The sequence below is a fragment of the Rhinopithecus bieti genome, unplaced genomic scaffold (assembly GCF_001698545.2).
Source record: "Rhinopithecus bieti isolate Rb0 unplaced genomic scaffold, ASM169854v2 scaffold_33210, whole genome shotgun sequence".
NCBI classification, from domain to species: Eukaryota; Metazoa; Chordata; class Mammalia; order Primates; family Cercopithecidae; genus Rhinopithecus; species Rhinopithecus bieti.
In genome coordinates this window covers 1783013-1804951 of record NW_016814226.1, presented here as the reverse complement: position 1 = coordinate 1804951, position 21939 = coordinate 1783013, and the positions used below count along the sequence as shown (strand labels likewise).

General features: G+C 54.4%; 1 long non-coding RNA gene across 1 annotated transcript; it reads right to left on the bottom strand.

The window, feature by feature from the left end:
• Positions 1 to 20831: 20831 nt before the first annotated feature.
• LOC108514000 (uncharacterized) lies at positions 20832 to 21577 on the bottom strand. Its single transcript, XR_001881076.1, has 2 exons — positions 21412 to 21577; positions 20832 to 21286 (listed from the first exon to the last, which is right to left on the bottom strand). It is a non-coding gene; the product is annotated as an uncharacterized LOC108514000 (long non-coding RNA).
• Between the last annotated feature and the right edge of the window lie 362 nt (positions 21578 to 21939).

The window sequence follows — 21939 nt, the reverse complement described above, 5'->3', positions numbered from 1 at the left end:
TTTATCTGTGCCTGCCCCATGATTTACCTGTTCCTGCTCCATGATTTACCTGTACCCACCCCATGATTTACCTATGCCTGCCTCCATGATTTACCTGTTCCCGCCTCCGTGATTTACCTGTGCCCACCCCATGACTTATCTGTGCCCGCCCCATGATTTACCTGTTCCTACTCCATGATTTACCTGTGCCCGCCCCCATGATTTACCTGTGCCCACCTCCATGATTTACTTGTTCCCACCCTCATGATTTACATGTGACCATCTCCATGGACACCATGAGCCTGAGATCCATAGAGGGGAAGGGCACTGCCTGTAGCCATCAAAAGTGCTTTCCCAGGGAGGGATATCTGAGTGGCCTGGCAGGCGGGTGAGGGTCCGGGAGCAGGGCTTGTTCCGGGAGACTGTGAGGATTAGGAATTGCTGGAGTGCAGCAGGGAGTGGAGGAGAGGAAGGGGCTGCGGTGGGGCTGGGGACCAGGCAGCTCTCAGAGCCTCAAGTGACGTAAGTGCATTTAAAATCCCCGCAGAGTGCAGAGGGGAGAGTGACAAGTGGCCAGTGTCATTGTGCAGGGGGCGGTGGGGCAGGTGTCACTGCCTAGACTCCGGGTGGCCAGACAGGGTGCTGGATGTTCTCCCAGGGGGCTGGGTAGTCCAGAAAGATGCCTCCCACTTCCTCCTGCCCCCATTTCTTCGCTATTTTCTTCCTTCCAGCACCCATCCTGCTCCCCTGAGAACCATCAGGACAGAGGAGAAAGCAATTTGGCCCGGGCTCTGGCTTTACAACTGACTTCCGACAGGCTGGGCCACCTTCAGGAAGTCACACGACCTCCCTGAGCCACGGTTCTTGTTTGTCTCAAAATACAAAGAGTATCCCTGCCACTGGGAGCTGTGTGAGGGCCTCACAGGTGATGGATGAGAACAGACCCTGTGGACAGAGGCAGCTGCAGGGAGGTGGCTGATTAGGACCCTATTACTGCTCATTTATCCTTCATCCATATGGATGTGTCACCTCAGGGAGAGAGGGCGTCTGGCCGTCCCCTCTGGCCTCTCCCATTGGCCACAGGCTCGAGTTCAGGCCACCACATTCAGATGTGATCAGTGGATTTGATTAATGTAGATTCCACTCATCATCACTCCTCAGAAGGGAATGTGGGCTGGAGAGTAATTATAATCAAGTTTGAGGAAAGCTGATGGTATTAATGAAAATCATTATGCTCCTGGCAGCTAATCCCAGCAAAGGGAGGGATTGACTATGTTTGAATTCCTCTTTTTAATGTTCTGTTTTCGATTGGGAACACTTTCAAATGACTTGTGGGGGAGAGCTGCCGCCAGGCAGGGCCATTTCTCATGCTGCCACTTAGCCCTGCTCGGGGCGGTGGAGAGAGAAGGGAGGGCAGCTGAGCCGGCCTGGGTTTCCTGGCTTCACTCCAGCTTTCTCTGGGTCTCTCACCCTCGTGTCTCCCCATCCTTCTTGAAAGATCCGATCAGGCTCCTCCGGCTGGCTAGTTACCCTCCAGGTGCTTTTGGAAATTCCTGAGACACAACTCTGCCAGCGTCATCCCCGGCTGAACACCCTCTGTGGCTCCTGTTGCCCTCAGGAAAGATATCCCGACTCCGAGGAGGGTCTGTCTGACCTGCTCCCCAACCCAGCCATCTCCCACTGGCCTCTGCAGCCCCTCCCTGCACCTGCTCCCCAACCCCAGCCATCTCCCACTGACCTCTGCAGCCCCCTCCCCGCATGGGGTCCTAGGCCCTAGCCTTCAGCTCTCCACTTGGCACACCCTCCAACTTTGTCCACACTGTCCCTCCGCCCAGGGCACCCTCCCTCCTGCCCTCCCCTGGTCGCCTCCTCCTCACCTTTTCACATTTGGCTCCTCCCTCAGCTTCCATGGGGAGAGCTCTCCTAGTCCCCCTTTCACCCCCATATCCATCTCGATGCTCCTTTGGCACCTGTACCCCTGCCCCATCCCAAGAGCTCTATCTAATCGATCATACTGATTTGTGCTGTGCTTGTACCCCGAAAGAGTGGGCCTGACTCTCCCGCTTCTGTGGCCCCAGGGTCTGGCCCTGGCAGGTTCTCAGGGAACAGTCATTGATTCCTAAGAGTGTCACTGGGCCTGGAGACACAGAGGCACAAGCCACAGCCCTGCCCTCCAGGAGACCCAGGTGTGGCCACAGAGACAAATCTCCAGTAATTGCCACATGAGGTCAGGGCAGGAAGAGGCTGCATGGAGTCACAGAGGAGCCTGGCATCTCAAAGCAGCAGGTGACTCTGAGCTGAGCCTGTCGTTCACCCACCTGCCCTCTTTTTTTTTTCTTTTAGACTGAGTCTCGCTCTGTCACCAGGCAGGAATGTAGTGGGGCGATCTTGGTGCACTGCAACCTCTGCCTCCTGGGTTCAAGCAATTCCCCTGCCTCAGCCTCCTGAGTAGCTGGGACTACTGGCATATGCCACCACGCCCAGCTAATATTTTGTATTTTTAGCAGAGACGGGGTTTCAGCATGTAGGCCAAGATGGTCTTGATCTCCTGACCTCATGATCCGCCTGCCTTGGCCTCCCAAGGTGCTGGGATTACAAGCATGAGCCACCGTGCCCGGCCATGCCCTCTTAACTGGAGCCACCCCAATGGCCTCTCAAGCTGAGCCCACCAGCTCTTCCTGCCCAGGCGGAGGAGAGCTCTGCCAGCCAGGAAGTGCCTCCTTGGGGAAGCCAAACCCCTGCTGTAGAGCTGCCCTAACCCATCCTCCCTGCACAGTGAGCTCCACCTCCAGGACAGCCCTTGGACGGAAGACATGACATCACCACGGCCCCTCTCTGCAGCATGCACGCGGGTGGCAGGGAACCACTGGGGGGTGCAGGGCCACCTCCCTTCTGTACCCCAGGGCCATGAGGGCAGAGCTGCAGAGCTCTGCACAGGTGGATGGCTGCTGATGTTAAGCCCACTCTGCCCCGGAGCTGCTCCTGCCCCCCGCCCCACCCTGTGGACAGCACCTGCTGGGAGGAACTGGTTGGAGTCCCACCTCTGCCACTCCCCGGCTGGGTGATCTCCAGCAAGCTTCCTCAGCGCTCTAAGTGTCAGGCAAGTCACACCACCTGGGGGCTGTTGTCAGCCCATCAGCCAGAGAGGGTCGAGACCAGAAGGCCAGAGCCTTTCTAGGCAGTGGACTTAGCAGTGTATTTTTCTATTACCACATAAGCAATGACCACAGATTCAGTGGTTTAAATGGCACCATCCATTCTCTTACCACTCTGTAGGTCAGAAGTCTAATACGGTGCACGCTAGGCTAAAATCAAAACCAGGGCAAGGTCTTTCTGGAGGCCCTGGGGAATATCCGTCTCCTGCTCATGGGGGTACAGGTGGACTCCAGCTCCAGGAGGTGGAGGACTGAGTCTTCTTGCTGGCAGTTAGCTGAGGCCATTCCCAGCCTCTGGAGGGGCTCACATTCCTGGGCTCATGACCCCTTCTTCCATCTCCAAAGCCAGTGTCAACCTAAAATCATCAAACGAGTCAGAATCTAGTTTCCAGAGAGTTTATTTAAACCAGGGACCTGAGACCCACAGAGGTTTATTCAAGCGCAGTGTTTGAGCCCAGCCACCAGGGAAGCACAGATTCCAAAGAATGGAAATCAGTGCTCCAAAATACGGAAGTTTGGGATTGTTTATAGAGACAAAGTTTAGGGAAGCACAGCAGAGCTTCAGCAGCTTTCTACGTAAGGCTTCATGCATAGTTACAACGATCTCATTAGTTGAGGTGATTTTTTCCTTTGGGGAAAGGTATATTTAACCTTCCATGCTAAAGATGTAACGGTTCTGGGGTCTTTTGTGCCGTCTGGGCTAAGCTGGGATGGTACTGTCCTGGCTGCAGACAATCAAGGAGGCAGTTCATCTATAATAAAAATCACTGATTGGAAGTGGGGGAGGTCTGGCTTCTGGTTTCTTCTACAGAATAAGAACAATGGGGAAGAGGGCTATTCTCTAATCTAAGAAGCAGGAGGCCGGGCGCAGTGGTTCACACCTGTAATCCCAGCACTTTTGGAGGCCAAGGTGGGCAGATCATGAGGTTAATAGATTGAGACCATCCTGGCCAACATGGTGAAACCCTGTCTCTGGTAAAAATACAAAAATTGGCTGGGCGTGGTGGTGCACACCTGTAGTCCTAGCTACTCAGGAGACTAAGGAAGGAGAATCACTGGAACCGGGAGACGGAGGTTGCAGTGAGTCAAGATTGTGCCACTGCACTCCAGCCTGGCGACAGAGCGAGATCCTGTCTCAAAAAAAACAAAACAACAAAAAAGCAGGAATTACAAACTCACTATATGACTCAGTCTCTGGGGCTTAACTTCTGCCTTGGCTTAATAAACCTAGAGGGTCTTGACATTTCTTCGACACCAGCAATGGAGGTTGAGTCTTTCTTGAGCTTTGAATCTTTCCTCCCTCCACCTCATCTTGCTCATCAGCCAGACATGGGTCCCTGCTTCTAAGGACTCCTGTGATTAACCCTGGACTCACCCGGACAACCCAGGACAGTTTCCGCATCCCACGGTTCCCACCCTGAATCAGAGCTGCAAAGCCCCTTTTGCCACGAAAGGTGACACATTCACAGGTCCTGAGGTTCTGGTGTGGACACTGTTGGGAGCCATATATGGCGGCCACGGCAGTATTGAGAACCACGTGCATGCCTCCAGGGTTTCGCATTCTAGTGAGGGGAAGAGAGAAGCAAAAATCTTAAATAGAAGCCAAAATGAGACACGCTAGAATCCAGATAAGAGCTGTGAAGAGAACCAACAGGGCAAAGTGCCCGCTGGTGGTGGGGAGGGAGGGGATCCCTTACCCTGGAGGGGAATCCGTGGGCACATGGTGGTGGCTTTAGCTGTGGCGGTTGTTCCTGGCAGAGGCGTAAAACGAAGTGAGGCACACAGGTGGGGGCGGGAAGGTTTGGTGGTCGCCTGGTAAGAGAGGCTGGCCTGGACCTCCCTGGCCAAGGAAGGCGGGGGTAGGGGGTGTTGGCCTCTGGTCCCACTGAGGCAGGGTTGTCCTTGGCTGCAGGGCTCCCAGCCCAGAGCTGGCCCCATCTCCATGTATAAATCCACGGACTAGAACATAAGGCAGTCAGCGCCCCTGAAATAATTGCTGGTTTCTGCCTCAGGCCGCTGTCCATGAAGGCTTTTCCTCCTCACTGGGACAGGAACTTTGAAACATGTGGAAAAACAGCGCGGGGACTATAATGACCCAGACTCTGAGCAGTCACCAGCTGCCCTCAGGGTCAGCAAGGGAGGGTGTTAGTTGTCAGAACCGACTGTGAGACATCTGGAGGTCCACAGGGCCCTTTGTGAACAGATGGTTGCTTGCAGGAGCTAGTGAGCCTGGGGCTGTCCATGGTGGGTGGGCAAGACAAGGATGGGGCGGAATGATCAGGTTTAGGGTAGGGGGAGGAGAGCCGTGATGCCTGCCCACAGGGGCCGACAGTGAAATCTCATCTCGGGGATCCTGTGTCCAGTGGTGGGGGATGTGGGCTCTGAGGCAGCGCAGCTGAAGATTGAAACCCCACCTCCTCTGGGCTCAGGTCCACCCGCTTGTGGGAATAATGTAGGCTTTCCTCCACTGAGTGGTTTTTGTTTGTTTGTTTGTTTTTTTGAGACGGGGTCTCGCTCTGTCGCCCAGGCTGGAGTGCAGTGGCCCCATCTCAGCTCACTGCAAGCTCCGCCTCCCGGGTTCACACCATTCTCCTGCCTCAGCCTCCTGAGTAGCTGGGACTACAGGCGCCTGCCACCTCGCCCAGCTAGTTTTTTGTATTTTTTGGTAGAGACGGGGTTTCACCGTGTTAGCCAGGATGGTCTCGATCTCCTGACCTCGTGATCTGCCCATCTCGGCCTCCCAAAGTGCTGGGATTACAGGCTTGAGCCACCGCACCCAGCCCACTGAGTGGTTTAAGGTACGTTTGTGAAGCACCTGTTGTGTACCAGGCCTTGCCTGGGAAGATGTCAGTATCCCAGATAGGTGTCTGTCCATGGGTGCATGGCCCAGGACGGGGGACAGACATTAGCTATCTAAGCAACTGCGTAGCCACAAAGGCAGGTAACTACTCCGAGCCCCCGGGGAGGGAGGAAGGCTTCGCTGAGCTGGGAGCTAAAGGATGGACAGGTGTTCACTAGGAAAAGACGAGGAATAGCATTCCAGACAGAGGTGTGTGCAAAGTCCCTGGAGTGGGAAGGACCCTAAAGTGTTTGCGCACAGAAAAGCTCAGAAAACTGTGCTGGGTGTGGCATGTAATGTGGCTGGAGAGGTGGCGGCTGCCGGTGTCCACTAAGCCTTCAACATAGGGCAGCCACATGTTCAGGTGACTCAGGGAGCTCCATTGACACTGGTTATTCACCCTCATCAGTAATAGCGCTCCCTTTACTCACGCGCTTGTGAACTACAGAGGACCAGGCGCCAATGTCCCTTTCACAGACCGGAAGCCAGTGCAGGAAGAACGCTTTGCCTGTGGTGCCCGGGGTGGGCGTGGGGTCAGAGCAGGTAGGACCCAGGGTGGGCATGGGGTCAGAGCAGGCAGGGGACGCAGGCCCTGACTCCCAGGCCAGCACTCAGTGGCTCCAAGGGACACTGGCCTGGGAGCCGGATGCTGTTGTGAGTCCTGATTTTCCCATCAGCTGCAGGAACAGTGGGGACCTGAGGTCATTCCGGGGTGGGGGCTCTCGTGGCACAGGCCTGGCTGTGGGGAGACCGAGAAGAACAGTGGGGACCTGAGGTCATTCCAGGGTGGGGGCCCTCATGGCACAGGCCTGGCTGTGGGGAGACTGAGAGGTTTGTCTCCAGAGTTTCAACTTTGGAATAATTAAGCCTGACAATTTGGAAAGTAGAGGAAAACACAAAGAAGAGAATTCTCCTCCTTATAGAAATGACCGGGGTAGCTGCCGTGGGCACAAATGTTCAAATGTCTTTTGGGAGATGCCCTCGGCCTCCAAGGGAGGCGTTGGGATGGCCATACACAGGTGGGACCCTGGGTGTACCGCGCGGAGTAAAGCCATGGGAGCTCGCCAAGGGGGAGTGCAGCCACCGTGGGGCGTGGGTGCTGGGCTCAGCCAGGGGACTTAGAGCTGCTGAGAGCTCAGGGCACTGCAGGGACCCTTGTGGGGAGGCCGGCAAGCACACCAGCCCCTGACAGCAGAGAACACAGGACTGGGGGTTGGGTCACCAGGGTCAGTGCCACTGAGAGCTGCAGGACTGGGCGGGGCCCCACCGACGGTCCTCGGGCCCTCATCTGAGCAGAGCTGAGGCTGGCTGGGCCCTCACAGGCTAGTGCGAGATCTCAGGGAAGGGCTGGGGGAGCGCTAGGAAAATGTGAAGTGTGGTCAGGAGACCCCCACTGCTGTGCGCACTGGGAGGGTTTCATGAGTGCCTCTGAGTCATGGGATCCAGGAGCGGGGGGCCTTCCCTCAGTGAAATTCCAGCCTCTGACCTTGGCAGGCATCCATCCTGGCGGGCCTGGCTGGCCTGTGTCCCATGGAAGGGACTTCCTGTTTGCTGATGCCCAGTCCATCCCAGGGTGACATCTGACAAATATCAGCTGGCCGGAGTCTCCCCTCTTCCATTTTCCCCACCCGAGCTTCCCCTATCTCCTGTCTCCTGCCCCTCCTGCCTCTACCTGAGGCATCCAACTCACCAGCCCTTCCAGAGGCCCCACTTTCAGGCCACATCCCAATCCCTCCGCTTGTCTCCACCCTGTGGCAGCCCTTCCAGGGCTCTAGGCCACCCTTGTCCAAGCCACCCTCTCCCACAGCTCATCTCCCACCAGGTCCCCACAGCCCCCTCTGAGCCAGCTCCCTGCTTCCCTGACCCAAGGCAAGATGTCTTTGGAATCCTGCAATTTCTCCCTGCCACCGGGCAGCTCTAGCCACCTCCAGTTCACTGGGGTTGAAGTCCCAACACTCACCAAGGCCCCTGACCCTAAATGACTGCCCTCTCTGTCCCCTCTCTTGATCTCATGACCCCTCCCCACACCCCTTTCCCACCCCTACTCCCAACCAGGCTCCAGCCACTCAGCTCTCCTGGCTCTTCCTCTAGCCCAGCTGTTGGTCATCTCCAGCCTTCTAGAAGGTCCCAGGAGGCTCCTCCCCAGCTTTCGGCGTGGCTGCTGGGTTCTTGCCCTTCTGCCTGCTTCATATCTCACCCCTCCAAGAAGCCACCCTGAGTGGGAACTTAGCAGAAACCATGGATTTTAATATACTTTGCCGACATGCCAGCCTGGAGCCCGGGGAAATCAGCAGTTTGTAAACACCGGGAATTAGGGCGGTTAGGGAGGGAGGCTGTTCCCTCTCCATGAATTCAGGCAATTGCACTTCATTGCTCCCAGGGGCCCCTGAGTCTCCTCTCCCTCACCCCAACCTGCACACACTAACTGTGGCCAAGGGTGCCGGGGTTGAGGAGCACCAGTCAGAGTCTGAGGAAGGGTTCTGGGGTGCGGAGGAAGCCTTCAGGGTTGGACAGCCAAGTTCAAACCCGGGTTCTGCTCCTCCGTGTGTCATCCCAAAGGAGTCCCTTCAGCTCTGAGTCTCTGCTCAGGGACATGAGCTTGTCTCCACGAGCTGCGGGGAATGTCCTGGCTTTCAGGCTCTGCTCTCTGCCTGCCCCTCTCTCCCTCCTGCCTTCCAGAACTGTGTGCTCATCAGCTACTCACCGAGAGCAAAGGGCACCTGCCCCGAGGCTGAAGCATGAATTTGTGGCCAAGGGCAAAGAGGAGGGAGGGTAACTCAGCATGGGCCGGGGGAGCCAGGAGGCTGTGTGGAGGGAGCCAGGAGGCTGTGTGGAGGAGGTGCAGTCTGAAAGGGTCCTTAGCTCACGTAGAATGTCTATGGGTGAAAGGAAAGGGATGGGGAGAAGGTGTCCGGGAGGAAGGACCCAGCTGAGCAGAGGCCCAAGGCAGGAAGGAGTTGGATGAGCTCAGATGAAATCAAAGCAGGGTGGGGGAGAGGAGCAGAGGGCCTGGACGAGTTCACCTGCAGAGGGCCTTAAATGCCAGACCACAGGCAGACCCTGGGGGCAAAAAGGGCTCAGATGTGCTTACAGCTGTGTTAGAAGCTTCTAGATGCCAGTCCCGATCAACCAGCCCTCAATGACAGCACCAGGTCCTATGTCAGGTGCTGGAGACCCAGACATGGGCTGTGTCCTGGAAGGCTCATCTGCAGGAAGGCAGGAAAATCAATGTCCAGTGCCAACCCTGTATGCTCCAAACTGTGATGGGAGGGCCAGGGCTCATCTGGGTCATCAGGGAGGGCTTCCTGGAAGAGGGCACCCTGAACTGAACCTTATAAGTCAGCCAGGGCAGGAATAGGGGGACAGTATCTGCAAAGGTACAGAGACATGACAAGGAAGGGACAGGGAATTTGCAGGTGTGACCAGTAAGAAAGTGAAGGAAGGGGTGGGGACAAGGGGCTGTGGTAATGACCGTGGGCATTTAACTGGGCACAGAACTCTTCACTGCGGTCATTTCACATATGTCTCAGCCCCTCCGGGCTGCTATGACCTCTACACCAGTTTGCAGATGAGGACACAGGTTCAGAGGTTAGGTGACATGTGGGGACAAGGCCGAGCTGGGATCCCAGCCCGAGGCTGCCTGGCCAAGGTCTGTGCTGTCAGCCTGGGAGTCAGGGCAGACAGCCAGGCGATGGCCGAGAGCCACTGGAGATTTTAGGCAGAAGAAGAACAATGTCTGAGCTGTACTTTTAAAGGTTCCTGGGGCGGGGGGTGGAGGAGCAGGAGGGGCCGGGTCCCTGTGTAACAGCAAGCTCCAGAGAGGGCATGCCCGAAGTCATCTCACGGAGCTGTAGGGAGTGCAGCCGCTGCCATCTGAGGCTGACCTTGGGCTTTGCCCACTTAGCTGCTGGAGAGGCACAGCCCCCACTGTGCCAGGCCAGGACGGGTGGGGGAAGGGACCCAGAGAGCCAGAGGGGGAAGACCCTGACAATGAGGTGATTTCATCTTGAGCTTTGCTTTGAAAACCTTAATGGATTTTTTCCACTCCATAAAGCCGCCCTGCGGTCTGGGAATGATCGCTGAGATCGGGGAACAAGACAAATGCGGCTGAGCTGAGCGTCCGCACCCCACCCCCTGCCTCCTGGCTGTGTTCAGTGAGGGAGGGGGAGCTGGGCACAGCATGGGGTCGCAGCCGCCGTCCTTCTGGCCCTCCAAGCGTGTGACTGATATCCTAGCTGGTGTCCCGGCATGCCAGCACTCTGCCCAGGCTCTGCACTCCGTCCTCAAGGCCACCCTGCAGGTTGGGGGCTGCTGTCATCCCATTTATAGGTGGAGAAGCTGAGGGACAGATGTCTGTGTGCTCAGCCAGGAGGTGGGAAGCATGTGGTCCAGGAGCCTCTCCCCTACATCCAGCCCTGGGGCCTCCCTTCCATCATTGACAGGGTGCTCACCACCATTCTTCACAGTCTTTCTTGTGATCAAGCTGCTTTGACCTCCCGCTGTAGGATGTTACATTTGACAATGGCCCCTCCTGGTCTTTGTCTCTGCCCTGCCCCAACACCAGCGTCACTCCCTGCCTGGCCAAGTGGATGGATATGAGCATGCCTTGTAGTACCAGCCAGGCCTGTGGCTCCTTCTTCCCTACCAGGGTCATCCTGGGGTCCTGTTCACCCCATCTAAGGAGGGTGAGAGGAAGTGACATGCTGGAGACCACCCTGTGACTGGACTCCTCCACCACAGAGCCTCACCTTTTCCTAGTCCTTGCCCTCCCCCTCCTCCCTACACTCCTTCTTGCCAGGATTCCACAATAACAACAACAACAACAACAACAACAACAATAATAATAGCAACAGCACATTTGTGGTATTTGCAGGTGCCAGGCTTCAGGTAAGCAATGCACACATCTTAACTTATGGAACCTGCTCAACCATTCATACAGGACACATCATACTGATGCCATTTTACCACTGAGGACGCTGAGACCCAGAGAGGTTGAGGCACTGGCCCAAGGCCACACAGCTCCCTAGATGGGAAGACCAGAGGGAGTCTGCACTCGCTGGTAATTGTAAAGCCATATGGCCTTTCTGTCCCAGAGAGCGAGGAGCCAGTGCCCCTCCCAGGGATGGCTCTGGCTCCCAGTGTTTGGGGACACCCAGATAACGGGAGCTCCTGATTTGAACTCCTTTCCCTGCAGAGTCAAGCTTCCCTCCTCCTCAGTTCCTGTTGCCAGGGCAGCTGTTTCCACAAAGAGCCCAGCGGCTCCAGCAGGACTGCACTTTCCAAACAGTCTGTGTGCTGTTTGGGTTCCCTTTGTTCCCGGAGGATTTGTAGAGTTTGGAGGCTCCTTGTTCTCCAGGAGTCCATCAGCAAATGGATCTGGGGGCTGGAGGGCTCAGGACCCCACCCTTGGCTCTGCCACCAACCCCTTGCTGTGCAGCTTGGGGAAGGGCTTTCTATCCACAGCACCCTTCAGCTCTGCAGCCTGCGAGGGCTAAGAGCTGGCATTTCCTGCACAGCCACTGTGTGCCCACCCCAGAAGCAGCTTTCACCCTTCTGGATCTCAGGGACTCTTCCTAGGAGTGCAGTGAGGTGGGTGCATCCCATTTCACAGGAGAGGATACTGAGACCTGCCTTGCCCAGGGGCACACGGGGGCCAGATGCGGCAAGAAAAAGTAAAAAGTTTGAATAGTCCTCAAAGCATTTGCTTTATAATTTAAAACCTTTTCACAAGGAGATCTCCAGGCCCAGAGGGAGTGTATTCTCCCAAACATTTAAGAAATAAATAGCACCAATTGGATACAAATTATGCACATAACAAAAAAGTGGGAATATTTTTCTACTTGTTTTAGAGGCAAAGCATAGCCCTCATACTTAAAGCTGATAAGGACGTTACAAGAAGTGGACCAGACTATTCTCCAAAGGCAGATACACCCGTAGGTTTATCCCGTCCCCCTTGTTCCTGTTGCTGGTATGCCTGGTAATTTTTAAATACGTGTTGCACATTGTCTAAAAGCCTATATCCTCTTCCTATCATATAATCCCCTTGAAAGGGCTTAGTTTAACTTCTAAAGGTATTTAGATTATGAGGAGATAATTTCAATCTAATCAGGGCCTGAGCTGACTCTAAGCTGGGTTTTAGACTCCTCAGGCCTGCTCTCTCTGATTTATGTGTAGGGTATCGACACCTTCAGAGTCCGTCTGAGACTGTGAGGTCTTTTCTTGGGTCCTTCCTCCTTGGTGATCCCTGAACTCCAATTTTTCCTCCTTGACCATAAATCTGCTGAAAGTGCTTAGATTTTTGGTCTAAACAGCCACTTTCTGCTAGGTTCATTCTGCTTAGGAATCGGCACATTTTCCAAAGGGGAGATTTAGAGAGTAATGGGGTCACTTCTTGGTGCTTCTCTTCTCCTGGAACTTAGATCTTCAAGTCTTGGATGCTCTGATAGCCCCGAATTCCAATATTTATCTTCCTGGTCCCCTGTGACTTCCGGGAGCTCTGATTAGCTGTCACTTTCTGCTTAGCTTTTTCTGGGCTTCTCAGCCTCTTGGAACAGCTGCCTACAAATTGGCAGGTGTCTTGATGGGAAAAGAAAGGTAGAATATCAGCCTCACTTTAACGAGTCTTCCTTCTCTCTGGCATCTTGGCTGTCAAGTCCAGGCTGCCTTCATTGTTCTCCTGTGTTTTTGAATTGATATTGCCTGTATTTTATATCACTTTTCTCCTTTCTTGGAGATCAGGATAGAGGGCAGGTAGGAGGCAATGCTGGCCTCAACTTGGCAGATGCAGTGGCGATGGTAGCAACAGGTGGGTTGAGAGAGATACAGTCATGGCGATTAATTAGATGGGAGAGGAGGAACCAGTAATGAATGTAGATGGATTGTCTCTCTGAGATGCTGGGCACATGCTCACCAACCCCCAGGCTCAGGCAAGCCTCTCCTCTGGATCCCCAGCCTCTGCCCTGTGGGTCCCCATTACAGCCCTGATCACTCTCTGTAGTCACTCTATATGTTCTTGTCTTTGTCTCCCACCAGCTGGGAGCTCCTAAAGGAGGAGGCTTTATCTGTTAGTCCTGGTGTTGTCCAGCACTGAGATGGTCATTAGTCATCGAGGGAATGAATGGATGAAAGAACGTGAATTTGTTAAACAATGATCCGTGATGAAACCGGGTCTCCTGGGTCCAAAGGCAACTAGGACTTCATGCTTTGTTCCCAGCCAGGGCTTGAGTAGAGCAGTGAAGCTGGACAGGTCCCAAGTCCCAGCACATCTGTTCCCCTTGGCAGCTGGCATGCCTGGGCCCGGCTCTACCTGGGTCACTGGATAAGTCCCAAGCCTATTCCCAGGCTATTCCCTGGGCTCCTGGCTGTCCACAGTAATCACCGTGCCCCAGTCAGGCCACATTCTCACCACCGTCTCCCCTTTCTCAGATTAGAGGAGTGGGTGCCAAAGGCAGGCCTCTCCCTGGCAGTGGGAGGGCTATGGGAAGTGTGTGTGTATAGCGTGTATAGCAGCCTGGAGGAAGCTAAAAGATAAACACCACTTGAGATGACTTGGCCCTTCCATGGGCCTCTCCCTTGGGTGCAGGATTTAGATCAGCAACAACAAAGAAAGGGGTTCTCCTGCCAGGCTTGCTACCCCTTACCCCACCAGACCAGCCCACTCTGGGCTGCACAGGGCTGCTCTCACCACATCACCTGTAGAAGAGCTGGCCAGGCAAGCCATTGACACTGCCAACTGGCTTTGTTTTGTCTGTGAAGTAGCACAAAACTCCCCTGCAGGGCAGGGGCCAAGGGACACAGAAACTTCTGTCTCTGGGCTGGGCACAGTGGCTTATACTTTTAATCCCAGCACTTTGGGAAGCCAAGGCGGGTGGATCACTTGAGGTCAAGAGTTTGAGACCAGTCTGGCCAACATGGCGAAATCCCATCTTTACTAAAAATACAAAAATTAGTCGGGCATGGTGGCAAGCATCTGTAGTCCCAGCTACTCAGGAGGCTGAGGTATGAGAATCACTTGAACCTGGGAGGCAGAGCTTGCAGTGAGCCGAGATTGCACTACTGCACTCCAGCCTGGGCTATAGAGTGAGACCCTGTCTAGAAAAAAAAGAAGAAGAAGAAGAAGAGAAACTCCTGTCTCAGGTGTTCCCTCTTCAATGGTATCAGACAGATTTCCTCAGAGTACCCTGGATGGGTTTGGGAGGGCAGGGAGAGCTGGGAGGTGAGGTCAGAGGAGCTGATATGCATGGTCATGTGGGCTGAGGGTAACTGGGCTAGGGTCTTGGACCCTGGATTCTGGTTCTCTCCTGAAGACCCAGAAGCTTCTGGCTCCTGGTCAAGATCCTAATCAACACTCACTGCCTCCCATGGACCCTGGCCTCCCAACAGACTCCTATTCATCCCTCAAAACTTTGAGGCTGTCTCCTCCAGGAAGCGTTCATCAGCTTTCCCAACACCTCCCAGAGAAGAAAACACTCTTTCTCTAGAATGACTCCCTGACTCCATTTCACATTGGGTGGGCTGTCGTTGTATCTGTCTCTCTCATCCCTGTGCAGGCTCGTGAGCGTCTTGGGAACAGTCTGCCTCACCCCTCCTCATCCCCCCAGCTCCAAGCACCACAGCCAACACAGGGTCAGGCTAAGAGTTGCTCTTCTCTGGAGGTGACTGTGACTGGAGAAATGTCACAAACCTTGTAGAAAAGAGATGGGCTGGAGGAGATAGAGGGCAAGGGGAGAATTTGCCAGCTGTCATTGGAAATCTGACTCACCATCCCAGCCAGCAGCAGCTGGGATGCAAACCTGTCCCCTGGGAAGGTGCTGTGTGACCCTGGGCAGGTCCCTGTACTTCTCTGAGGCTCAGTCCCTCCCCTCTGCAGATGGGTAATGACCCATTCCCTTAAGGCCGCCGTGAGACTCCAGTAGGTCACAGCATAGCCTCTGTTCCCACCCTCTGTGAGTGGGCAGAGCCTGCATGAGCAGGTGATCATCAGGAGGTTGAGTGGCAAATAGCAGAAATCTCATAGAAAACCTATCTGAGGGTTCTCAGAATCTACCGGAGCCTAAATCCTAGCCAGGAAATGGGACAGGAGCCGAGGGCAGCCTGGTGACCCAGGACACAAGCAGGTCCAGCTGTGGGAATAGGGTGGCCAGGCAGCCCTTGCTGCTGGCGCTGGCACTGCTACACTGGAGGGACAGTCTCTACCCTGACCACTCCCTGATGGCACCGGATTCTTTGCCTCACAAGCACTAGATGCAAAGTCCCAGGAAAGCCTCCAACTGGCTGAGCAGCTGGAGCAAAGTTCCAGGGGAGCCTCTGATTGACTGACCCAGTTGGAGCCAATGACCTTAGCCTCCTAGCCTGGGCACCTCCCTAGTGGAAGAGTCAAACAATGGTGAACTCACCAGGACAGGCCGGGGCGCAGGTATCTGGTGGCTCCCAAAGCAACCAGTTCCACTCAGAGGGTTATTTGTCATAGTAATTCAAGGAATCTCCCATGGCCAGAGCCAAAGCTGGGGGTTATAGCAGGTTTCCTGGAGTTGCCGTAATAAAAGACCACACCTTGGGGCCTTAAAACAGTAGACTTTTATTCTCTCCCAGTCTGGAGGCCAGAAGTCCAAAACCAAGGTGACGACAGGGCCGGGCTCCCTCTGAAGACTCTTGAGGAGGATCCTGTCTTGCTTCTTGCAGCTCCTGGTGGCTGCGGCATCCCTGGGCATGTGGCTTGCAGCGGCTTCACTCCCATCCTGCCTCTTTTGCTGCCTGCCCTTCCCTGCTCTGGGTACATCGCTGTGTCTTTCCAGGGCTTCTCAGAAGGTCACATTCCTGGGGCTGGGTGCAGTGGCTCACGCCTGTAATCCCAGCACTTTGGGAGGCCGAGGTAGGCAGATCACCTGAGGTTGGGAGTTCGAGACCAGCCTGGGCAACATGGTGAAACCCCGTCCCTACTAAAAGTACAAAAATTAGCTGGCCGTGGTGGTGTGTGCCTGTAATCCCAGCTACTCGGGAGGCTGAGGCAGGAGAATTGCTTGAACCCTAGAGGTGGAGGTTGCAGTGAGCCAAGATTGTGCTGCTTCACTCCAGCCTGGGTGACAGAGTGAGACTCCGTCTCAAAAAAAAAAAAAGAAGAAAATCACGTTACTGGACTTAAGGCCCACCTTAATCCGTCATGACCTCATCTTAATGAATTACATCTATAAAGATCCTGTTTCCAGATGAGATTGCATGCTGGGGTTCTAGGTAGACACAGGCTTTAGGGACAGTAGTCCACCCGGTGCAGGAGCTTTGTGAGTATTTGTGATGGAGCCGACAGAAATGTGCTGCCGCATCAAAACCTACTAGAAAAATGTCGTGCCTTCTGCACGGGGTCCTACACTGGTCCCCCAGTCTGCTGCTGTGCCCCAAGAACCTGAGCTGTGTCTCTGACCCCATCACTTCCCCAGAGGCCACCCTTGAGGCCCATGTGTGCTGCTGCCCTCACCAGGGGCATCTTCAGCCAGTTCCTGGTCACAGAGCAGCAGGAAATTGATTCCTGGTGTTCGGGGGATCAACAGGTCATTAAGGCAGCCTGCGACATCTGGTTTGGATGCTGCAGAAATGCCCTAAGTGCTTCCACATCCGATGGGGCCTGGGCTGCCAGGAGACTGGGGCAGGTGGCCAGAGAGAGTCCCCAACATCTAAGTCTGGGTCCTCAGACCTGGTGACATCACCCCACATAAAACCTTCAAGGGCCTCCTTTCCCTCAGGTAAAGATCGAACATCTCAGCATAGCCCACGAGGCCCTGCAGGCTCCAGCCTAGCCCCTGATGGGCCAGCAGCTTTTCTGCTCTTGCCATGGGGCACCCTGAGCATCTGTCACGGCCTCAAATGCATGCTGAGGTCTTGCCTCAGCAGTTGAGGGTTTCTTGCCCATCCTTCGTCTCAGCCCAAATGTATCCTCTGCCAGGGCCAGGCTAGGTCACCTGTGAGCTGCCCTCCAGGTACTCACTCCTCAGTTTGCAATGGCACGTTATTGGTGATGACCACATTGTACCCCCCACCCCGAGGGACGGCAAGCTCTGCAGGGAGCTGTTCCCCACTACATCCCCGTGTGAGGGTCCCTGATGCTGGCTGGCTTGGACCTGGGCTCCTGCCTGACTCTGCCTCTCACCTTTTCTGTGACATCACGTCAATCTCCTTTTGTTGAGCCTCAGTTTCTCCTGGTGGCAAAATGGGGTATTAATCCTGGCCTGTCTGCCCCACCTGAAAAGATAGTGATGAGGCTCAAAGTCATCTCCTTGTATTCAAGCATTTAGCAGATAATTGTGGAGCACAGTTATCCCCGTGAAGGGTTTGTCAGGTACCGACAAAATAGGCAAAAGTTTCTGTCCTCGTGGTTAACATCCTGGGGAGGGAAGGACAGGCCATCAGCAACCACGTAAGGGGTGATGGTAAGTGCTGAGAGCCATAATAATAGTAGAGCAGGTAAGATGGCCAGGGCGGGATCGCAGGCGGCTGCTCCAGGCAGGGGTTGGGGGTCTCCAGCGAAGGTGCCATGTGGGTCGTCCCCTGCAGGAGGTGCTCTTGGCAGCCTGCCTGCATAACCACCTTTGGAAATAACATCAAAAAGCTGCAGGTGCAGCGCTCCAGGCAGGGAAACCAGCAAGGGCAAAGTCCCGGAGGCAGGAAGGTCGACGCCAGCAGAGCAGGCAGACCACTGTGGGCACAGATGCCGGGCGGGGGCTGGTGGCGAGGCGCCAATGCCCTACTGAGTGCTGGCCCACTGTCCTTGCCAGACGTGAGCATCCCAACTCTGACCGGGTGTCGCCTGCCACCAGCTTTGTACAGGGCAGCGCTGAGGAAGGCTGCTTTCTCCGCCGGCCCCAAGCCCCCTCCTGGGGAGGACAAATTCATTGTCACTACCGCCCTAGCTGAGCAGTCGGGTCTGCCCCTCCCAGACAAATGAAAGAGCCCTGGCTGCTGCCTAGCCTCCGGGCCCCTTCGAGGCGTGGAAGAATTAATTAGGTTGGAAGCCGCTGCCAAATGTACCCACAGGCTGAAAAGACCCGCCACAGTACAAACAAACCCAATCTCTTGCTCTGGGCAGGCGCAACCTTGGAAATAAAGACGCGCTTAAACCCTGCCTGTCCCAAGAGGGCCCCTGGCCAACACCTAACTGTCTTCCTACCATTGGCCAAGGAACATTTGGAGGTCGGGTTCTTACTGACACCCATGGAAGCCAGGCTGAATGTAGATCCCACCCTGGAGGAGTCCCCCCACTACCCTGCGGCTGACCAGGGTCTCCATCAAGGTGCTCACTTCTAGGCAAGAGCTCCGAGGAAGACCTGAGGGGTGGCTGTGGGGCCAGCAGAGCAAGGGTCTGTCCCTCCATCAGCAGGAAGAAGGGAAGTGGCATTGGGTCTGGTGCCTATGACGCTGGGAAAGGTCTGCAGAGTGTGCAGTCAGAGGGGCTGGCTTGGTTGGACTCCCAGGCCTGCTGTGTACCAGGTGGAGAACATTGAACAGCCCATCTCAACTTTCTGGGCTTGGTTGGACTCCCAGGCCTGCTGTGTGGAGGACATTGAATAGCCCATCTCAACTTTCTGGGCTTTGGTTTCCCCATTTGTAAAATGGGCTCCCACCTGCCTCACTGCATTTCCTGGACAGTCAGATGAAACCTAGCAACCTCGTCCAGGGAAGGGACTCCACACCTTCAGGAAGATGTAACTGGTCCCCAGAGCAGGTATCTGTCTGTCACAGTGTTTGGGGACTGTCAGGACTTTCTGAAGAAAATTAAAAGTGTTTTGCAGCCAGGCATGATGGCTCACACCTGTAATCCCAGCACTTTGGGAGGCCGAGGCAGGTGGATCACCTGAGATCAGGAGTTTGAGACCAGCCTGGCCAACACGGTGAAACCCTGTCTCTACCAAAAATACACAAAATTAGCTGGGCGTGGTGGCGGGCACCTGTAATTCCAGCTACTTGGGAGGCTGAGGCAGGAGAATGGCTTGAACTTGGGAGGAGGAGGTTGCAGTGAACCGAGATCACACGATTGCACTCCAGCCTAGGCAACAAGAGTGAAACTCCATCTCAAAAATAAAAAAAGGAGAAAAATGTGTTTTGCAGATTCTTGCTCTGGAATAATAATTATGCATAGGTTTTATTAGGCTGTTAACTAAAATATCTATATAAATATTCTATCCTGTCATATGTGATGCATAGATACATACACTAAGATATAAAAATAAATTGTGGGGTTCTGGATCCCCTCTCCACTTACGGACTGGGGAACTCCTTAGTTAAGCTAAAATTACCCCTGGATCAAAACTGGGGCCGCGTTGTTCCCTGTCCTGATCAGTTCCCTGCTGGAATTGTTCCTTCCTCTGCCAGGATCCTGGCTTTTCCTACCAGAGAATGTTGAGGTTCTCTGTCAGTTTCGTTGTGTGTCTTCACCAACCACATTTCCGGGAGACTTGCCACTCCTAAGGGAGTCTGTGAAACACCTGTCCCCAGACCTAAGTCCTTGGGAATGACCCTGTGTCTCTGCATCGGGACACCTCTGCTGCTCCATCAGCCACCCTTTGAGGTCCATGCTAGAGCTCTGAGCGGGTTTTAGAAACTTAAGCTTTTGGTGTAAAGAATAATTTCCAGGCCAGTCTGCACTGAAAGCAATTCTTCCAATGCACAGAAGTCTTGAACACTTATACCCAATACCCAATCCTCAAATCAAATGTTAGTGGCTATATCCGTTACTTTTTGCTGTGTAAGAAACCAACCCAAATCTCTGTGGCTTAAAATGAGTGATTTCTTGAGCTCCTGACTCTGTGGGCTGTCTGAGCCATTTGGGGGGCTGGCTAGGCTGAACTCTTATCTGCAGGGTAGTATGCTCTGTGGTCAGCTGGAAGGTTGGTTGGTGATGAAATGATCTTGGGTGGGCTCACTTGTTTGGTGCCTGGCAGATGGTGGCTTGGGGCCTCAGTTTCCCCTTGTGGCCTGTGTAGGAGACTGCCTGGGGCTCACTGACTTGGCAGCCTCAATGTTCCTAGTGTACTGAGTGGATGAACCCCAACACACTGGGGCTTTTCAAGCCTCTGTCTGCATCACACCAAAGCTAGTCACATGGGCAGGCCCAGGGTCAGTGTGGGAGGGGACAGCACAGGCCAAGGAGAGAAGGAGGGAGGGCTGTGGCCATTTTTAGTCTATGGATATTATTGCTTCTTTAATGAAGATATGGTTGGGGGAGGTAGGGAAGCGGGAAGGGAACAGCTGTCACAAGTGGCCATGGGCTCACTATCTTTGCTGCTTGCTGGTGTTAGGGGGCACATGCTAGCACCAGCCAAAGTGCCATGAAAATCCACCAATTCTACCCCAAGGGGTGTCCAGCACTTGGTGACAAGGCTGCACTGCACAGTGGGGACCAAAGCAGGTGAGCAGAAGCTGAAGGAAAAATAGGAAGGAGAAGCTGGAGGGTGGGGTCCCAGAATGCCAGAGACCAGCGAGACCTTGAAATCCAGGATGCAGCCCACAGCCTCTTCACAGTGGGCAGCTGAGTCACAGATGCCTTCAGGGGAAGCATCTGCGGCCCAACCAGTGCAGCCAAGGGGATGTGGGAGGGTGGGCTGTGTCCTTTGGGTGGCTTTCACTTTCTGAGACCTCAGGCAGGACCCTTGACCCCTCGGGGCTTGGTGGCCTTGTCTGTAAGGTGGGTCTGTTTGCTGTCTTTCCATCCTGGGGTTGTGGGAAGATTCAATGAGATAATGTGCGTAAAACACTCAAAACCATGGGTGGCTCACAGAGTGCGCACCTGGCACACAACTGCTGTCACCGTCACAACCAAACCACAGGTTCCGTTGCTTGCCACTTGCAGAGTTCAATTAACAAGAGTGAGGTCCGATATAAAGAAAGTGACTTTTTATTCCCAAGCTAGCTTAGGAGAAGAAGTACAGGCTTCCTGCCTTAAGGGTATCGCTTTACTTTTGGAGAAAAAAGCAGGTGCTTTGTAAAGGGGACCTAACATGAGTGGCACACAGGGAGGAAGCGAGCAGGTGCGGGGTGGGGTGGGTCCTGTTGCTAGCTTGGTACTTTATCTACCAGGCGGTGGTAAAACTGGTGACTGCTGGCACCTTCGTGGGCAGGACTAGGTTGTAAAAGCAGCTGAAAACTCTCCAGGTGGGAGAGAGTTTTGTTGCGGATATCCTTTGGGTTGTCAATGGACTGTTGTCTCTCGAGGCAACTTCCTGCTGGGTGAGAGTTCCGCTCTGGAGCGTCTAAGCACATAGCTAGAGGGACTCGGCCTGTAGCAAGCATCAGGTGCAGGGGAGCCAAAAGGATATTTGTTGCATTTCTAAAGGGATAAGTAGGAAGTAGGGAATCAGGGGAATCAGAGAAAGAGACAGATAATAAAAAATCACAACTCATTCTATTTTCTTAGAAAATGGGGATACTTGGTTAGACTGTTATTACTCATACCTAGGCCTCCCTCTCCCAGCTCCATGATTTTTTCTTGGCCCTGTGTGACAGGTCTCTGTCTTCGGAATGTGGGGAGGTTTTCTCGAAAAATCTCTCCCACATCTTTCTTGGGATTCTGAAGTTTCAGTGTTCGAGACGAATTCCTTTGAGATCAAAGTTGTCTCCATCTGCAAACGGGGATTCCACCCAATGAATGTGAGGCCTGCAAAGTGCTGCGTGGCTCCTAGCAAGTGCTCCATCCATGCCTGTGGGCTCCTAGCAAGCGCTCCATCCATGCCTGTGGGCTCCTAGCAAGCATTCCATCCATGTCTGCGGGCTCCTAGCAAGCGCTCCATCCATGCCTGTGGGGCTCCTAGTAAGCGCTCCATCCATGTCTGCAGGCTCCTAGCAAGCGCTCCATCCATGCCGCTGGCATTAGCATCATGGTGGGGTTGGGGGGAATCAACAGACATGCAAGTGTGTCTGCCAGGAAGCAGCACCACAGGCCAGGAAGGGGACCCTCTGGGTCCAGCCTGCCTCATCCAATTC